Source organism: Scophthalmus maximus, chromosome 4 (genome assembly GCF_022379125.1).
Source record: "Scophthalmus maximus strain ysfricsl-2021 chromosome 4, ASM2237912v1, whole genome shotgun sequence".
Lineage (NCBI taxonomy): Eukaryota > Metazoa > Chordata > Actinopteri > Pleuronectiformes > Scophthalmidae > Scophthalmus > Scophthalmus maximus.
In genome coordinates this window covers 26447228-26465185 of record NC_061518.1, presented here as the reverse complement: position 1 = coordinate 26465185, position 17958 = coordinate 26447228, and the positions used below count along the sequence as shown (strand labels likewise).

The 17958-nt window shown below is 41.8% G+C and overlaps 1 protein-coding gene and 1 long non-coding RNA gene across 2 annotated transcripts in view; one reads left to right on the top strand and one right to left on the bottom strand.

Moving 5' to 3' along the window:
- Nucleotides 1-17958, bottom strand: part of minar1 (membrane integral NOTCH2 associated receptor 1) — a 60434-nt gene that overhangs the window by 27638 nt on the left and 14838 nt on the right. The gene's annotated exons all lie outside the window — the stretch shown is intronic.
- Nucleotides 6228-16541, top strand: LOC118302694. Its single transcript, XR_004790618.2, has 3 exons — nucleotides 6228-6393; nucleotides 12754-12864; nucleotides 13277-16541. It is a non-coding gene; the product is annotated as an uncharacterized LOC118302694 (long non-coding RNA).

Here is a 17958-nt window from a genome sequence, read left to right as displayed (position 1 = left end):
TTTCGAAGTACACCTCTCTGTACAATTCCAAACAAACCTGCAAAACCCAAAGATGCTGGATATACTCCTTCCTTGCATCGCTCCGAATGGTGCATCAGAGGTGGTGTTGCCCTCGCTCCCTTTGCCGAGTGCCTTGAGATTTCAGGCACTGTGGTTGGACACTGGCCCCAGCCTCTCCTCCCTCTCACCAGGTTGAATGAAAGTGCATGGCACAAGTGCATTTAGGACATGTCCACATCCACTTTTGCTAGTTTAACGGAGAAGGCTCCATGGGTCATACTCCATCTCTAAATTAGTCATGGGTGTGTTTTCTGCATAACATGCTATAAATCAATCAGACACTCATCTCCTATTCATTTTAAGTCAGGTGCTCGCAACTTGGCAGATTGCTATTCTTAAGGAGGATTTGCCAGACAGTGAGAGAGAATGCTTCTCTGCTTCATAAAGGCAGCTGCTTTCTACCAAGACCACAAACAGCCTTATCTTTGTTTTTTACTTTGCGATCTATGGTAAAGCACCTTAAATATTTCGTCACACTACTTCTCAGATGCTTGGGTGTCATGATTGTCTATTCAGAAAGGCTTTGCTTGCTAGTGTCCTCCTTGTACCAAAAATTACATTTCGTGACCAGCTTACTTTACTGAGAGGTCAAGAGGAAATGCAATAGGGCGAGCTGATATCGATATATATTTGAATTCAAACAGGTAATTTCAGATCAAATCTGATATTGGATTTATCTAGAAGCACATTTCTGTGTAGCTTTTTCGATCCCGGAACTGCAGTTTATTACTTCTGTGAGCTGTGCTTCCATACTCACTGTTTTGAGTCAAAGCAAATCTAACCCTCCTCCATCAAGCCTTTAGTTTGCCTGTGAATCACTCCATTCTCGCTCGGATTAAAGAAAGCCCCTCCTGATGGCAATGATAAGCATCTCCCTGTCACACCTCCCTTGGTGCATGAATTGGTTTCACGCTTAAGGTCCAGGTGTCTCAGTTTATATGTAGATAGCAGTCTTTCTCTCAGTATTATATTGGTTTCTTGAATGCAGGGAGTTCACCTGTGCATTAGCCTGCTTCTGACTGCAATTCATCTCGTAGCTGTTGCTGATTATTTTCTTTGTTTATGTGTTCATTCTTTTCCAATGTTTTGTATCTCAGGCTCTGCCACAGGCTCTGTGATCACAGGGACAGACAGTAAAATCAGTAAACCATTTCTTTATTATGCTGTTATAGGCCTAGACTGCTGGGGGAACTTATATCATGAGCATCTTTCTCCCTCTCCCGTTCTCTCCTTCTCCCTCTCTCTCGCTGATTTTCACATGCAAACTGGGAAAGGTTTGTACGGACACTGTGTTCTGGCCACTCACAGGAAGTCGCTGGGTGGGAGGAAGGACATGGTGTGGAAGGACAGACTCCCACGGGACAGCAAGCCTGTGTGGAGACTCTTGTACAAGCCTCCACTGAACAAGAGGTCTGGAGACCTGCAGTGGAGGATCCTCCACGGGGCGCTGGCGGTGAATCTCTTTCCGTCCAAGATAAATCCCACCGTATCCTCCACATGTCCATTCTGTCCACACACGGAGACCATCGTTCACTGTTATCTGGACTGTCACAGACTCAAACCTTTTTTTTTACATGTTAAAAACCGTGTTTTTCGACTGTGGGGAAATGTTTACGGAGACTGCTTTTATTTTTGGTGCTGGCTACAGAAAACAAGATGATGCAAAGTGGCAGTTGCTGAATTTTGTGGTTGGTCAGGCCAAGTTGTCGATCTATAAAAGCAGGAAAGACAAGATAGGAAATGTGTCCGGACACGAGCTGACACACATGTACGTGTCTCTGGTGAGAGCCAGAGTGAGAGTGGACTTCAGGTTCCACTCTCTGATGAACGACATGCAAGAGTTTTTGAATCAGTGGTGTTTCACCACGGCTGTGTGTTCAGTGGAGGAGGGTGAGCTCATCTTTCACTCTGTGTTTATGACCTGATTCATTCTGCTTTTCTGTTATTTTGTTGTTGTGGTTTTTTTTTACTCATTTCATTTGTAGAGGACCGTGATGTTCACTTGTAAATCTTAATAAACATTGTTTTTTAAAAATCAAAATCTCTCTCTTTATCTCTCTCTCCTTCTCCCACTTTTTTTGAGCTCTCTCTCTCTCTGCCCCTATGTATCTACATTACATGTCACTAACTCTGTTTTCTCTCTCTCCTAGTAGATCTGACCCCAGAGCTGCAGGATCCAAACCCGTCATTATTATTATTATTATTATTATTATTAATAACATAATTGTATTTATCTATGTCAGTTTACACAAATTATACGTATCAGTCTGGTAGAAATTAAAGCAACTGTTATACTACCCCCCTATCCCCTGATATGTTTACAGTACATGTCACTAACCCTGTTTGTGTTTTCTATCTCTCCTAGTGTATCTCTGACCCCAGAGCTGCAGGACCCAAACCCGTCATTATTATTATTATTATTATTATTATTATTAATAATATTAATATCATCACTAATAATAACAACAACATAACTGTATTTTTTAATTATAAGTGTCTGTCTAGTACAGATTAAAACTGTCCTCTCTCTCTTCTCTCGTACTGTCTCTCCTCCCACCCTCTTTCTGCCCACTTCTCCTCTCTTCCCCATTTCTCTCCTCACCCCAACCGGTCGAGACAGATGACCGCCCACAACTGACTCTGGTTCTGTCAGAGATTTCTTCCTGTTAAAAGGGAGTTTTTTCTCTCCACCGTCGCCAAGTGCTTTGCTCATTGTGGGATTTGTTGGGTTTTCCCTGTAATATGGTAATATTGACCTCACTATGTTAAGTGCCTTGAGACAATGTATGTTGTGATATGGCGCTATACAAATAAAATTGAATTGAATTGAATTAAAATAAGATGAGTTTGGAATAGAAATAAAGACAGCTAAAATATGGCAATTAAATGTCTATTGAACATTAGACCACTCATCTAAATCTTCTAGACAATGATTTGATATTTGATAAACTTTGATAACTCAAACTTGGCTGTAGCAAGAAGAATATGCCAGTTTTAATAAATTGACAGCCCCTTCTCATATTAACTCTCACATTCCTTGACGCAAAGGTCGATGAGGAAGGGTCACAGCAGTTTTCCACTCCAGCTAGTTAAACACCTAACTGGGTGATCCAGTCAGAGGTGGTCAGCTCTCAGTTCAGATGTGAACACACCCAAGACGCATTGAGGGTGCATTTTTAAGATCCTATCACCCACACATTGGGAGCTGGTCTTGGACGCATGTGGCCACATTCTTTTAACAGTGTGAACGCAAATATGTCCTGTGCCACAATGAAGGACCTCCTACTCAACTGACGTCCTCTGACCTGCCACAGATACCAACAAAATACTTGGCACTTCTTAGTTTTTCACCTACATTAATTTGTATCGCAACCACATTATGATCTTTTTTTTTTCTTTTTTTCAAATGGTTGTGCTCATTGATTAGCTCAGCCTCTCCTGGCTCAACTGCCACACACAATCACATTGACAACAGACCCATCTGTACAGTCAGATTGTCAAATAAAAATAACATAATTTGGTCTTTGCAAGCATGTTTTTTTGCATATAGAACAGGGATCTGAGTACAAAAACAAAGATCCAACTGATACTGATTTAAAGGTAAAATACTTATCACTGAATGCTGAGGTTTAAGAGTTAATTATTCTCCATTTGAGAGTGTTGAGAGTATTGGAGTTTTATGCAAATTGTGATTTTTTTATACATCATAGGTGGAGTAGGAGTAATCCATCTAGCCCTAGATGTGCAGTCTTCAGGACTGATTGAAAAACAAAGCTTAAAAAGTCCAAAAACAAAAAGTAACTAAGGAGGAAATCTCCACAAAACCTAAACCCTGACAGGGAGCTGTCAGAGATCAAATATTACTTATTCATTCATTTTATATCTTTTTATTATTATCATTTTACATTTTATTCATGCTATAACCAGCTTCATTGTGTATTCAATGTTTAAAGACAGAAAATACCAGACAGTATTAAAGGTTTAATTCAATTCAATTTTATTTGTATAGCGCCATATCACAACATACATTGCCTCAAGGCATAAAACTCCCTTTTAACAGGAAGAAATCTCTGACAGAACCGGACTCAGTTGTGGGCGGTCATCTGTCTCGACCGGTTGGGGTGAGGAGAGAAATGGGGCAGAGAGGATAGGGAGGGCAGAGGGTGGGTGGGAGGAGAGACAGTAGGAGAGAAGAGAGAGAGAGAGAGGACAGTTGTACAACCGCCACTTTAGTCTCTACCAGACTGATACTAATAATTAAAAAATACAATTATGTTGTTGTTATTATTAGTGATGATATTAATAATGTTATTATTATTAATAATAATAACAATAATAATGACGGGTTTTGGTCCTGCAGCTCTGGGGTCAGAGATACACAAAACACTATACACTACTAGGTTGAAGGTTTTAAGTTCTAAAACCAAGTAATGCTATTAATTCTAGACACGGACTCGAGGGGGCACTCTCAGCTCTCCCTCACTTCACGCTGCGCAGACCTCAGCAGTTTTATGTGGTCCATGGCTTTATCCAGCTTCCAGTCCCTCAGCAGATCACTCTGGCGTCTTCCGCCTCGCGGGCAGCCGCACCAATTACCGATGAATTTTGCGTAGTCGGGGAGCAGGGAGATAGTTTTTCCAGGGCAGAAGCTGCCTTGCTCCAGGACAGCACAGTCAGAGCTGGCTCTGAGCGAGATGAACAGACACAAGGTGAACAGAGAAGGTGGTTGGCCTGGCCATGCGTCACTCAGAAAACAGTCGGCGAATCAGAGGAGAACAAATATATCTTCTTAAGGATATGAAAACTTCAAATAAAACACCAGAAAGGTGAAAATATGAGACCTTTAAAGTTTAAAATGGGGCATGAATCACTGAATCAGTCGGGAAGGAAAGATGCCATGCTCCCCGCTCTCTCTCTCGCTCGCAGTTTTAGTTTTTCACTCAGGTGACCAACTCCTTTCACTTCCCCAACAGCGGCACATAACACCAAGGAACTTTATCGTTTGCCTTGAGACACTGCAGCATTTATTAACAGACAGACTGAAACCTGAACTGCAAATTCACTACAGTAGCCACCTCGTTGCTAACTGTCACACTGTCACACTCAAACCCACCCCGCCCACACACACACACACACGCCCGCGAGAGAGAGAGAGGAAGCAGCAGTAGATAAAAATGTAAAACGTTTAGTATAGAATAGGGCTAAACGATTAATCGCATTTGCGATTATATCGCGATATGATAAAACGCGATTTTGTAATCGCAAGGGACGCGATTGCACGGGTCACGTAATTCGCACGTAAACGAGTGGAGCGCTCAGTGAAAGAAAAAACAGCAGTCAAGCTGCACTTTAACCTGCTGCGCAATGGCCACAAGCTTGACAGCGCAGACAGAAAATGATTCAGCGGAGACTTTAGTGTCAAAGAGGAGCGCCACTTCGGTTGTGTGGAAGTTCTTTGGTTTTAAAAGGAGGATGCTGCGCAGCGTCAGGTACCGTAGCAACTTCACGGGGCAACACCACCAACCTGTATCAGCGCTTGACACAGCGCCACAGCCACCGCCATCGCCGCAGTTGTTTGCCGTACTGCGGTGAACGGCCAACAACCAGTGACAGTAGTGACGAACACAGAACCACACGAGAGTTGTTTGAGACTGTTACTCCGTATGAAAATGTCTCACGTGGCACCGTGAGGTGACGAACACCACGTCTACTCCCGCGTTAAAGAGACAGACTGCTAACAGAGAGAGAGCTCTCTCCCGTTCTCCTCTTCAACACATCTCGCTCTCTGTCAGTGTGCGCACGGTAATTATAATATCAAATCGAATCACAATCGCAATATCTGTAAAAATAATCGCGATTCGATATTTTCCCCAAATCGTCAGCCCTAGTATAGTATGATTAAAAGTCAGCGTTAATTTCCAGGGGACATGTAAGTTGTTTTGATCGGTAATGGATCTGAGGAATGTAACGTGATGCTGACTGACTTTTGAGTTGAAGGGCCAGCAGGTGGCCCGATTTTTCACCACACTCATAGACCGCAATACAGTGTGTGTCACAGTCTGCTCACCTCCATACTGGCTCCAGTAAATTTCCACTCACTCCACCTCTGCTCCTATCTGCCAGCCAGCCATATCCACCTCATTAGTTCATTCCCCTCACCTGGTCTCTCAGCTGCATCTCATCCACAATCAAACCCAGTATATAAGCCTCTCCAGTTCACAGTCTCATTGCCAGATTGTTCTTTGCATCGATGACAGACTTTCCAGCGTTTGGACTGATTTCCCGGCTTTGACCCTGCTTTCACCCCGACTTCCCTGCCTGGTCTCTGCCACGGTAAACACCTCTGCCTTCTGCCCCCGACTACAAGCTTTGTCAGTGTGTTTCTGGATTACTGTCTGCCTGTCTCCTCGGCGGCCTGGCTTCTCCCCGTACCTGCTCTTCGTCGTGAGTTTCCAGCCATCAATGCTGTGGGTTGCCTCATTTTACAGACTCTAAGCTGTAACACCCCGGTCGTCTGGACTGCTCCTGGGTGCCTGCTCTTCCGCCTGGTATACGCTACAAGCTGACTTTAGCCTGTTTTCTCTGCCAACCTGCTGGTCTACTGCAATAAAGGACATTGCCAACCCTCCCCGTGGTGTACTGCTCTTGGGTTCAATCCCCCACCGTTACAGTGTGCTCTGCCTTCTGTGTGGAGGAAAGGTCAAACTGAATTTGGAGGTTCACTTTTTGTTGGCACAGCTCAGGAGTAGAATTTCGATGCATATTGCCTATCAATATCCGATATTTTGCTAATTATGTCTTCTTGTATCTTTCTACGTTGCCTATTGTAGTAAGCAGAGTGAACAAATTACTTTTCCTCTTAGGAAAGCTTTTAGGGTTTCCCAGAGTAGTGATGAATTAGTCTCATCTGAATCTTTAAAGATTAAAAAATCCTCAATTGCTCGCATTATTAAGGTGCAGAACAGCTCATCAGACAGTAACAATGTATTTAGTCTCCATTGTGGATGTATAGCTGCTAAGGAGTCGAATCTGAGGTCAAGCAATACCGGGGAATGGTCTGATACAACTATTGCCAAATATTCAGAGGAGTGCACTGAGGGTAGTAGCACATTGTCTTTAAAAAAATTGGCTATGCTTGAGTAGAGTTGATGTACGTGTAGAAAAATGAGTAGGCTCTTTCATCTGGGTGTAGAAATCTCGCGGGATCTCAGCCTCCATAGTCTTCCATGAATTATGTCAGGGCTATGGCCATCTTTGAGAGTATGGTAGTCCTGGGGCTTGAATGATCTAGCTGGGTATTCATAAAACAATTTAGGTCTCCTCCGAGAATTAAAGAATGTGTATCTATATTTGTAATAGAGGACAGGAGTGTGGTCATGAATTGGTTATCATCAAAATTTGGGGCAAATACACATCAATTTAATTGGCATATGAAAGAGTCTGCCGGAGTTAATGAATAATGAAACGCCCATTGCGATCAGGGACAATTTTTTTCAGGTGTAAACGGAACTTTTTTAGAAATCGAAAAAAAATTATGAGTGGAATACCTGTTCTACCCATGGTGTGTTTCCCTGGAGGAAAACAATGTCAGCCCTATGTAGCCTTATGTGGTGAAAAACTTTCACCCTTTTGATAGGGCCATTTAGACCCCTCACATTCCATGACATCAGCTTCATATGTAGTTTCTTAGTAATTTTATTCTTATTAGGCTCAGTCATGAAACCTGCTGAATACAATCAAGGAAAACAATGATTCACCAAATATATGTTTAGTGAGCCTGCACAAAACCAACTGTGCAGCTCAGCATAAGCGTAAACCTGTGTGACATTCCTACCAAGAAGTGTGGCCAGTATATAACCCACCCCGGAAACACAATACAAAAAATTACAAAGCAGCATAATAACTGTCTGCTGGAACTTGCAAATCCTAAAATTTTATTCAATTTAATTTAACCTTTTAGCCATCCGTGCGAAGTATCATTGACCACAGACTTATCTTTTATCTGTCCGTGTCAAACTGGTGTTTTAACCCATCAATTGTGATGCAGAGACAAGCTGGATGGTGTAGGGCGAAAGTCATTCCAGCTTTGTAGAGTTTAGCTTTGACATCTTTGAACGCTGCTTGGCCAAGCTTTCACATATGTCGGGGAAAAACAGGATCCTGCTGCCGTTGAACTGTATGTCCTCCGGTGTCCTGGCCCAGTGAAGCAGACGCTCCTTATCCTGAAAGCGTTGGAATCTTTGCAATGATTACACAAGGATGTTGTCCCAGAGTAGGAATTCTGTATGCTCTGTCCAACTCTGGTGGTTTCGGGAAGGTCTCAGCGCTGACGAGTTTGTGGATGGGCTGCGAGTGAAAGTCTGATGGCAAACTTTCTTCAATTCCCTCTGGTAAACCCAAGATTCTCAGATTCTGTCATCTGGATCGCTTTTCGAGGTCTTCCGCTTTGGATGCTAAGGCCGCATTAGCCTTTTCAAGTTAGCTTGGTAAGCTCATTACTATGGTTGGTCAGTGTGTCTTCTATTGTTGTTATCTTTTGGTTGTGTGAGTCTAATGCAGTGCCAATGGTATCCAGAGACGTTCGTATAGCTGTCAGCGATGTTTCCAAGGATGTCAAGAGGTATATTTGGAGTTCTGATGCCAGGGTCTCACGGTGCTTCTCTAGCTCTTGCACTAAGCTAGCAGTGGCTAGAGGGTGTGCCATCTTGGCCGCTGGGTCTACTTGAGTTGAAGTAGCATTGCTTCTCGTATGTTGCTGTTGTCTCGACATTTTTGGCTGGTGTATTAAGTGACCGGGTACAGTCAATAAAGAGTTTGGGCAAAAAAATGAGGTCGATGATGAAAGTATAATCATGAGAGATGTGTGAGCTATCCCTCAGTGTGGCTGTTTTCTACATTGCCCGAACTGGAAGTCCTTTTTCGTTTTTTTATGCCCATTATCCATGGAACACACTTCTGATAGACATTAGATCGCGAAGCTCTCAGTATTTTCAAAAAGAAATTGAATTGATCTTTTTTTTTTTTAATTTGAAGAAATTATAATTTGGAGTGATTTAATAGCTTTTGCTTGCACAACATCAACAACTGCGTCATAAGTGTGTCATGGACAAAAGGTCATGTCTTTGTCAAGGGAAATGGTTTTAAACACAGTGAAACAGACTGCAGACAACTCTGTGAGTGAGTGTGTCCAAGAAAACTAAAAAGAGGTTTGATCATCCTGTTGTAAAATGCTGCTTTTTATAAAATTCAAACACGCACATTGCTGTAGTAATAGACAGTGTAGTGAGAAACTCTGTAACAGCAGGACACAGAGTCCCAAAGCTAAAGACAAATTTATTGAATGAAAAACATTCTCCCAACAAAAACATCATATCACCCAGTTCCTTGTATTATATACATAAATTACTGGCTGAAACAGGACAGCTTCGGGTGGAAATATAAGTCAAATCTCGTGTCCAGCAGCAGACAAAGTAATCACACTATTGGAGGATGTAAATGCCAGATTACCACATTATTCAGCCTGAGCCAGAGTCACAGTGATCTGTTTTTTTCTGTGCTCAGTATGTGAACTCAGTTTCTCAGTTTTGTCCAATGGAAAGTGAAAAATAATCAGATCACATTAGTGCCTATAGACATACTCGACGATGACGTCTTTATGAAGGACAATCGAGCCTGTTAACCGCTGGCATCAACGTAACGTTGGCTGGCCTGGACGTACTGTAGGCAGTGAAGAGTTCTGAGCATAAGTGGTCAGCTGGACACTTTGGAGATGCAGGAGCGAGACAGGTGTGAACGGTGATGTATCTCGACTGTCCACTTGTTTGGATCAACCAAGATGCACGTTGATGCCATGTGTAAACAGGGTCTCAAACACAACAGATATTTGCTTGGGCTTTCATGCTGGTACTATGATGTGTAGTTAATTTATACTAGCAATGACTTAATGTTTCCATTCAACAGATGTTGACATCTGCAAATTGTACTCTTTCTTTGACACCTGTATTATTACCTCAACCAAGGAGGTTTATGTTTTCGCCCCCTGTCCGTTTGATAGTCAGTTGGTTGGTTGGTTTGTTAGTCAGCAGGATAACGCAAAAACTACTGTTTGGATTTCCCCAAAACTTTGTGGAAGGATGGCACACGAGCCAAGAGGGCACCCATTGAATTTTGGCACAGATCTGGAGAAAAGCTCCAAACCAGTAATTTTTTGTCTTCTTAAGAGATAGGGCCTTTTTTTTAACAATTTCCTACATTTCCCAGGAAATATTAAATATATTTTGATCAAAAAAATCTGGTACATTTAGGGGACTGATATCAATGAGTGTTTGCAATGTTTTTTGGACTGACTGAATTTAAAGGTCCCATATTATTCACCTTTCTGGTGTTTTATTTGAAGTTTTGATATCCTTAAGAAGATATATTTGCTTTATTTAGTAAAACTGTTTTTAGTTCTCAAGGAGCTCTGCAAAGAAACAGGTCAAGTTAGGCCTGTCTAATTAATATGTTACTAGTCTCTCTTCTGATTGGTCGACTGTTTTCTGAGCGATGCACAGCCAGGCTCCTCATTTATTATGAAAAAAGCCAGGAAATCTCAATTTTGACAATATGGGCCCTTTAAGGGGACTGTTGGGCCTGAGGTATACACCCAGTAGAGTGTAGAGATCTCCTCAAATATGTGTATTTGTAGTGTAGAGAATTACTCATCCAGATTCATATGGTAACATTCAGGGTCACTCTGAAAAAGCATTCATCAAGATTTCATGAAAACAATGAAGGAAAGGTTTTGTATATGTATATAAGCTTATTAGTTTGCATTTTAATTTGATTTTCCCTTTAATTTTCCTATGACTGCAATTCATTCAAATGTATATGGTTCTTTGTTAGAAAAGCCTTTGCACAATAATGGCGTAATCTTTGGGCCAAAAGTCTCAATTTTTTTTCTTTAATCCATACAGGATGTATTTCTATTCTAAGACATGCTGGATTTGTTTCAGAGCCATGTATTATACATATGCTGTCTTTTTATTAGATAGGAAGGTTTTGTATTTGGAAGTGAGTCGTAGGTCATTTATTGATCTCAGGTTTTACAGGATATACTTCATATACTGTGAAGAAATTGTGCTAATGTTGGTCAATGTTGAACTGAATATCATTTGTTCCACCGTCTGCCAAATTCTAATTTGTTAGTCTAAACACATAATCGCCAGTAGCTCAGGGACACAGTGATGACTAACGCTTGTTTGTGCAGTTATTTATAACCTTTGAAGGCTTTTTAGAAAGCATATGTTTGATTAAGGAATCATTAAGGTTATGTCTGGTGTGAATTGAAGATATGAGAAAGCCAAAGCCATTTTAGTTAATTTGGTTTAAAAACAACAACTTGTTTTTATCCCACCACTTCCTACAATCAAGAACGACTTCAGAGGTAGGACCAACACACAGCAGCAGAGGAACAGAGTATATCAATTTTACATATATACAGTAAGTGCAGCCGTAAGCCTTAATAAAAACCTTTGCCAGAAGGCTAGTTATGAGGATTTGTCCACTGTAACAAAATACAACGTGCATACACAAACCAATGATCCAATGTTATGTGTGTATCAATGGCTGATGTCTTATATTCTCTGGGCCATAGAGCCCCATTGTTGTCCAGAAAAATCAGTGAGCCCTATCATTGCACTGGATGTTCCTTCAATATCACAAACCTGGATTATAAAAACAGACATATCAGTGAAAACGTGAAGGTTGGTCCTTATCAGAAAAACTAGGATGACTTTGAAAGAGCAGGTATACGAAGAGACTTAAAACTAGTATGGCACTCAGTAGAGTGCATACAGAACCTCCACCAAGGCCCAACAGTCAGAACCAAATTGCACACACTCATAGATATCAGTCCCCTAGATATGCCTGGTTAAAGATCCATGTCAGACAATGCACATCACTATTTTAAAGAAACAAATCAAAAATCCTGAATCCACCCCATTATCCAGATCTACGCCAAAATTTTGTGCGTTCTTTCTTGGTCCATGCCCCGTCCTTCCACCAAGTTTTGTGGAAATTCATTCAGCTGTGTAAAGTACTAGTAATGCTGCTAACAAACAAACAAACGGACATAGACAAAACCACAACCTCCTTGGTGGAGATAACAAATGTATTAGTTTAATAGTTTAAGAGCCACACACAGTTAAGAAGTCAGAAAGTATTTTGAGATGACCGTCAATGTTTGTTTTTACTCTTTTTATGTGTTGATAATAAGAAAAATATAGAAAAACACTAGCCTTATCCTTTAACTCCACGACTGTCTTACACTAACCTACACATTATGTTATACATCACTAACAAGCAGAGAAGATTTTCATCTTCATCAGAAGTCAGAGGCTTTAACTAAATAAAAAAATATCTTAAGGATTGTTTGTCATTCTGTCATGATTTTTTTGGAAAAAGTGACAGCCCTACTGCTTACAGTCAAAAAAACAAAACTAGAATAACAAAACAAGACATGATCCTTTTCTAGATGATTTTGTGCCTTGGTCTAAGGACTTCACAAGATACTGTAAATTTTTGAATTAAGTACTAGCTCAATAGAATTCAGCCTATAAGAACTAAACTGTCACACTGTGAGGGTTGTCTCGTCCTGGGTTTTTTGTCTTGTGACTTACTGTTTTATTTTGAAAACTAACTCTCTCGTTTCAGGTTACTTGAAAGTTTGGTCACCTCGTCGCCGCCTGCCCAGCCAAGAGGCCCCTGGTGGTGAGACCGTTCACGGCTTCAGGCCCCGATTCTCGCACCCTCTCTACAGTCAAGGTAAAGCATCACACCACCACAGAACTCAAGGCGCTCATAGACTCAGGGGCTGATGAGAGTTTGATAGACTGGGGCTTAGCAGAGGAATTTTGCCTCAAGACTGAACTTTTAGCTAAGCCCATCAAGGCCAAAGCATTTATGGAAAAGAACTGTTCTCCATCACACACATCAGTGAACCCCTCCAAGTGCTCATCAACGAACATAGAGAGCATATTCGTTTTTATTTATTCGAGTCGCCCGGTCATGCTCTAATTTTGGGACAGCCATGGCTGTTTCGTCACAATCCCCATGTAAATTGGAGAACGGGAGAAATCATGGAATGGGGGGAAGACTGTGTTGGAAACTGTTTTGCCACTTTGACCCAGGGCGAAGATGTGGCAGGGATTAATCTTGCTTCTGCTAATTTCGCCAGTCTCAGAATACCCGGACCTGAGCCCAGTGCCTCCCTGCTACCATCACATCCGGGACGTTTTCGATAAGACTAAAGCCATGTCCCTTCCTCCACACCGGCCATACGACTGCACCATCGAACTGATCCCGGGCTCCACCATTCCCAAGGGCCGCCTGTACTCGGTCTCTGGGCCGGAGAGGGAGGCTATGAGGGAGTACATTACCACCTCACTGAAAGCGGGATTGATCCCCCCCCTCGTCATCTCCAGCAGGCGCCGGGTTCTTCTTTGTGGGCAAAAAGGACTGGACCCTAAGACCCTGCATAGACTATAGCCCGGTAAATTACATTACAATAAAGAACCGTTACCCACTTCCTCTCATGTCTTCAGTTTTCGACCAGCTCCAGCAGGCCAAAGTGTTTACTAAGATAGACCTCCGCAACGCTTACCATTTGATCCGCATAAGAGAGGGTGACGAATGGAAAACCGGGTTTAATACCCCAAGCGGCCATTATGAATACCTGGTCATGCCTTTTGGGCTCACAAATGCTCCTGCCGTGTTTCAAGCCATGATTAATGATGTACTTAGAGACTTTATTGACCATTTTGTTTATGTTTACCTCGATGACTTTCTCATTTATTCCCCGGACCTTGACACGCACCAAGACCATGTGACTAGTTCTGAAAAGACTGTTAGAACACCAACTCTATGTCAAAGCAGAGAAGAGTGTGTTTCATGCCGACACCGTCTCCTCCCTGGGCTTCATTGTATCCCCTGGAAGAGTACAGATGGACCTGGCTAAAATTAGTGCTGTGGCTGAATGGCCCACACCTGATAGCCGCAAAAAGGTTCAGCAGTTCTTAGGATTCGCTAACTTTTACAGGCGGTTCATCAGAGGTTTTAGCGCATAGCTGCCCCTCTCCATGCTCTTACCTCCTCCCAGGTGCAGTTCCACTGGTCTCCGGAGGCGGAGACTGCCTTCCAGATCCTCAAGCGGCACTTCACCTCGGCCCCCGTTCGCCATCTTTCGGAGGTTCTGGTGGCCATCCATGGAGCCGGAGGTCCGGGAGTACGTAGAGGCAAGTACGGTCTGCGCCCGAAAGACCGTCATCCGGATCCCGCATGGGTCTCTTGCAACCACTCCCCATCCCCTTCAGACCGTGGTCCGACATCTCCATGGACTCCATCAAGGGGCTCCCGGTATCTCAAGGAAACACCACTGTCTTCACGGTGGTGGACAGATTTTCCAAGATGGCTAGATTCATTGCTCTGCCAAAGCTGCCCTCCACCAAGGAAACGGTGGAGGTTTTCCTAAAGACATCGTCTCTGACCGGGGGCCCCAGTTTGTGTCCCGGTTCCGGAGGGAGTTCTGCCGACTCATCGGCGCAAAAGCCAGCCTGACCTCGGGGTATCACCAGGAGGCCAACGGCCAGACCGAACGCCTTAACCAGCAACTGGAAACCGGCCTCCGGTGCCTGGTCTCCCAGAACTCCTCTACATGGAGCAAACACCTGGTCTGGGTCGAATATGCCCACAACTCACTGCCCACCTCAACCACAGGTTTCTCCCCCTTCCTCATGTGTCACCGGTCGGATCGTCTTCCCTGATTTCTGATCTTGTCCACCTGTTCCCCATTCCCCTCAGGTCTTTTATAGTCTCTTCCAGTCTGCCTGGTTTTGACGTTTGTGTCTTTTTGATTGCGAGTATGCCTTTTGTTTTACCTGCCTGGTCTATAAATATAATTATTTTTCTCAGTATTTGTCGAGCTGTTACAATCATTTCCCTTCAGTGATAAATAGGATGGCACTCCTTGTTTTCCTTTAAGAAAATCTGAAAACCTCCCAAGTGTAACATCTGACATTATTGAAAATATTTACATGTTTGTAAATATTATGAGTATATTTTTAACATAATGGAAAGAGTCAAAAACTAAAAAATCGTGTTTATGATTACCCGCTGTAACAGTGGGGCTGTTATTGTTTTGTGTCCTGTGTCATCAGGGCAACATGTGGTCCACCTAGTGTAGTGGGAACAACAACAACAGAGTTGGTTTTGAGAACTTCGGCCGGTGTTTGTGTCTCATTTTGTTTGCTTATAGCGGCGTTTGGGTGGCCACATATGTTGCTGCAAATCTTGTTTCTGAGTGTCACTAAAATGATAGAACCAGTTAATTTCATTACCATTCTTCTCAATGATAACCTCTACCTATGATCTGACCAACTATTGACAATTAAATTATTATCTTGTTTAACATCGACAGTAACTGGCTTGATCATTCTTCCTCTGAGGATAGAAATTTATTTGGTTCATTCATTTTCAACAGTTGGCCAACTAGAAAGGATCATCGCTCTTCATCTCTGTCTGGTTGGAGTCTCGTCACTAATCCTGAGAGGATTATTCAATCTGGTGTTATGTCTGATTGTTTAACTGGTCACTGTAATACTTTGTCTGGAATATGAAAGAAAAACTTGTCCCCTGTTAATGGTGCATGGACCTACTTTTATTTTGAATTTACTTATGAAATTGCATTGAAAATTCTCCATGAAAACAATTGTATCAAACAATCAAATGTAGATTGATGTATTAGACAGCAGACAGGTATACTTCAACATAGAACAAAACAATAAACAGTTTCTGTTAGACTTATACAGTATACTTTGTCTGTACATATACAGAGTCTTCAGATTGCTTCAATTTTTCACACCTTGTGTTGATCCACTTTAGAAATCCGTCTTAAATATCCCCAAATCAGACATTATCTGACAACACATTAAGAAGGTGGGGCCAGGCAAAACCAAGCAGATACAATGTAGTGTTGTGAGCACTGCTGCCATGGCTGGTTTAAAAGATTTTTATTTGTGCTTCATTTTTGATAAGTTATGGAAACAGTAAAGTTGTCTTTTTTCTAATTAATGTACACGGTATAATGATATTTTTGAAAATGTATTGAAAGTCAAAAACTCATCTCTAATTTTCAAAAGTATTCAGAGGCTTAATTCAGTACTTTGGAGAAGCCACTTTGGCAGCAGTTACAGCTTTGAGTGTTCTAGGTTGACTCCTGGATTTGTACAGTTTATGTCATTCTTCAAACTGAAGCTGCATCACATTGGACGGGAAGGGTCTGTGCGCTGACATGTTCAGGTCTCCACAGATGTTCTATGGGGTTAAAGTCTGGATCACTCAAGTGGCTTCAGGAAAAGTCAGACTGTCCTTAAGTGTTGTCTTAACAGTTAAGTTAACACTTTACTGTTTGCTTCGGGTCGTCGACATGCTGAAAGATCAACCACTGACCCAGTCCCAGGCCGTGTGCACTCTGGAGCAGATCTTACTCAGTTTAGCTTTAACCCCAGGAAAAGTCCTGGTGCTTTCAAACTTGTTTAAAAACTTCACAGTTATTGAGGCCACTGTGCTCTTGAGAATTGTCAAAGCATTATTAATGGGTTCATAACACTGCCTTGATCTATGACTCATCACAATTTGAGCAGAAATGTATACAGAGAGTTCATTGGACTTCAGGTTTTCATTCTGACTTTTGGGACCTTGTAGGCCCTATTCACAGTAGACGTTTGACATGTCATAGGAAGTGAGCCAGCATGCCACATTACCCAGATCCTGAAACTAAATGGAATTCAGACATCATTCACCTATTATTTACCTGTTATTCACCTGTGCTTTGCCTACTATGACAAGTCAACATGTCTGTTGTGAACAAGGTCTTCGATTCAATTTTCCATAGGTGGATTCCAAACAAGTTCTATACACAAATCAAAAATAATTAAATATAATAATCAAAGCTAAGACGTTCACACAGTAAAAAGTCAGAATACGTTTTTAAATGAGTGATTTCAGTTTTTGATTATTAATACATTTTAATAAATAATACTAATTCTAAAAACATGTTTTTCCTTTGGTTTTCTTTGTTGTAGAATGACAGTTAATGTAAATGTATCCATTATTTTATTCATTTAAAATTCAATATGTGCAAAAGGTGTAGCGGTCTGAAATGTATTTGAATAATTGCTGAATCACTGTTGAATTGTCTTTGTATGAGGGTCGTTGTAACCTTTGATGTCAGATTGTCCAGTCTTGAAGGTTGTAGAGTCTCACGGTTTTATTTTAATGATTATTTAATGAAGCATATTGAGAAGGTGTCGAAATCCACTTTTCCATGTTTAACGATGGGAGAAAAGGTTGCTGCACCAGGCATTCTCTTAATTAGTAATGAATGTATTTTGGGGTGTAACATGCAATAGTCTCATCTTCTATTCTCTTGAAAAGCCAGGTGCACTTGCACCTAGACAGATGCAGTTATAATGGTTGATATGGCAGGTAGTAGGAGAGAACACTTCTCTGCAGAGAAAACAGGTTCCATTTGCACATTGGCAGACCATCTGTGAGTAACCAGCAAGAGTTTACCAAGTCATACTCCAGAAAGTGTGCATGTTGTGCATCTTTATATTGTTCCCTTAAAATTACAATGAATGTTTTGTTGGTATATTGCACAATTACTGTCTGCTGCCTCAAGATACAGTGCAGTTTCAAGCAATGCTGGAAAAGAAAGCTCATCTGAGCCCAGATGAGCTCATCTTGTGTTGCAAGACACTTTTCTTGTTTCTTTGCCTATATTTGCATATTCGACAGCGAGTGGTTTTCTGCATTTGGTTTCCTGTATTTGTACCAAATCTAGCTTGCCAGGATTTGTTT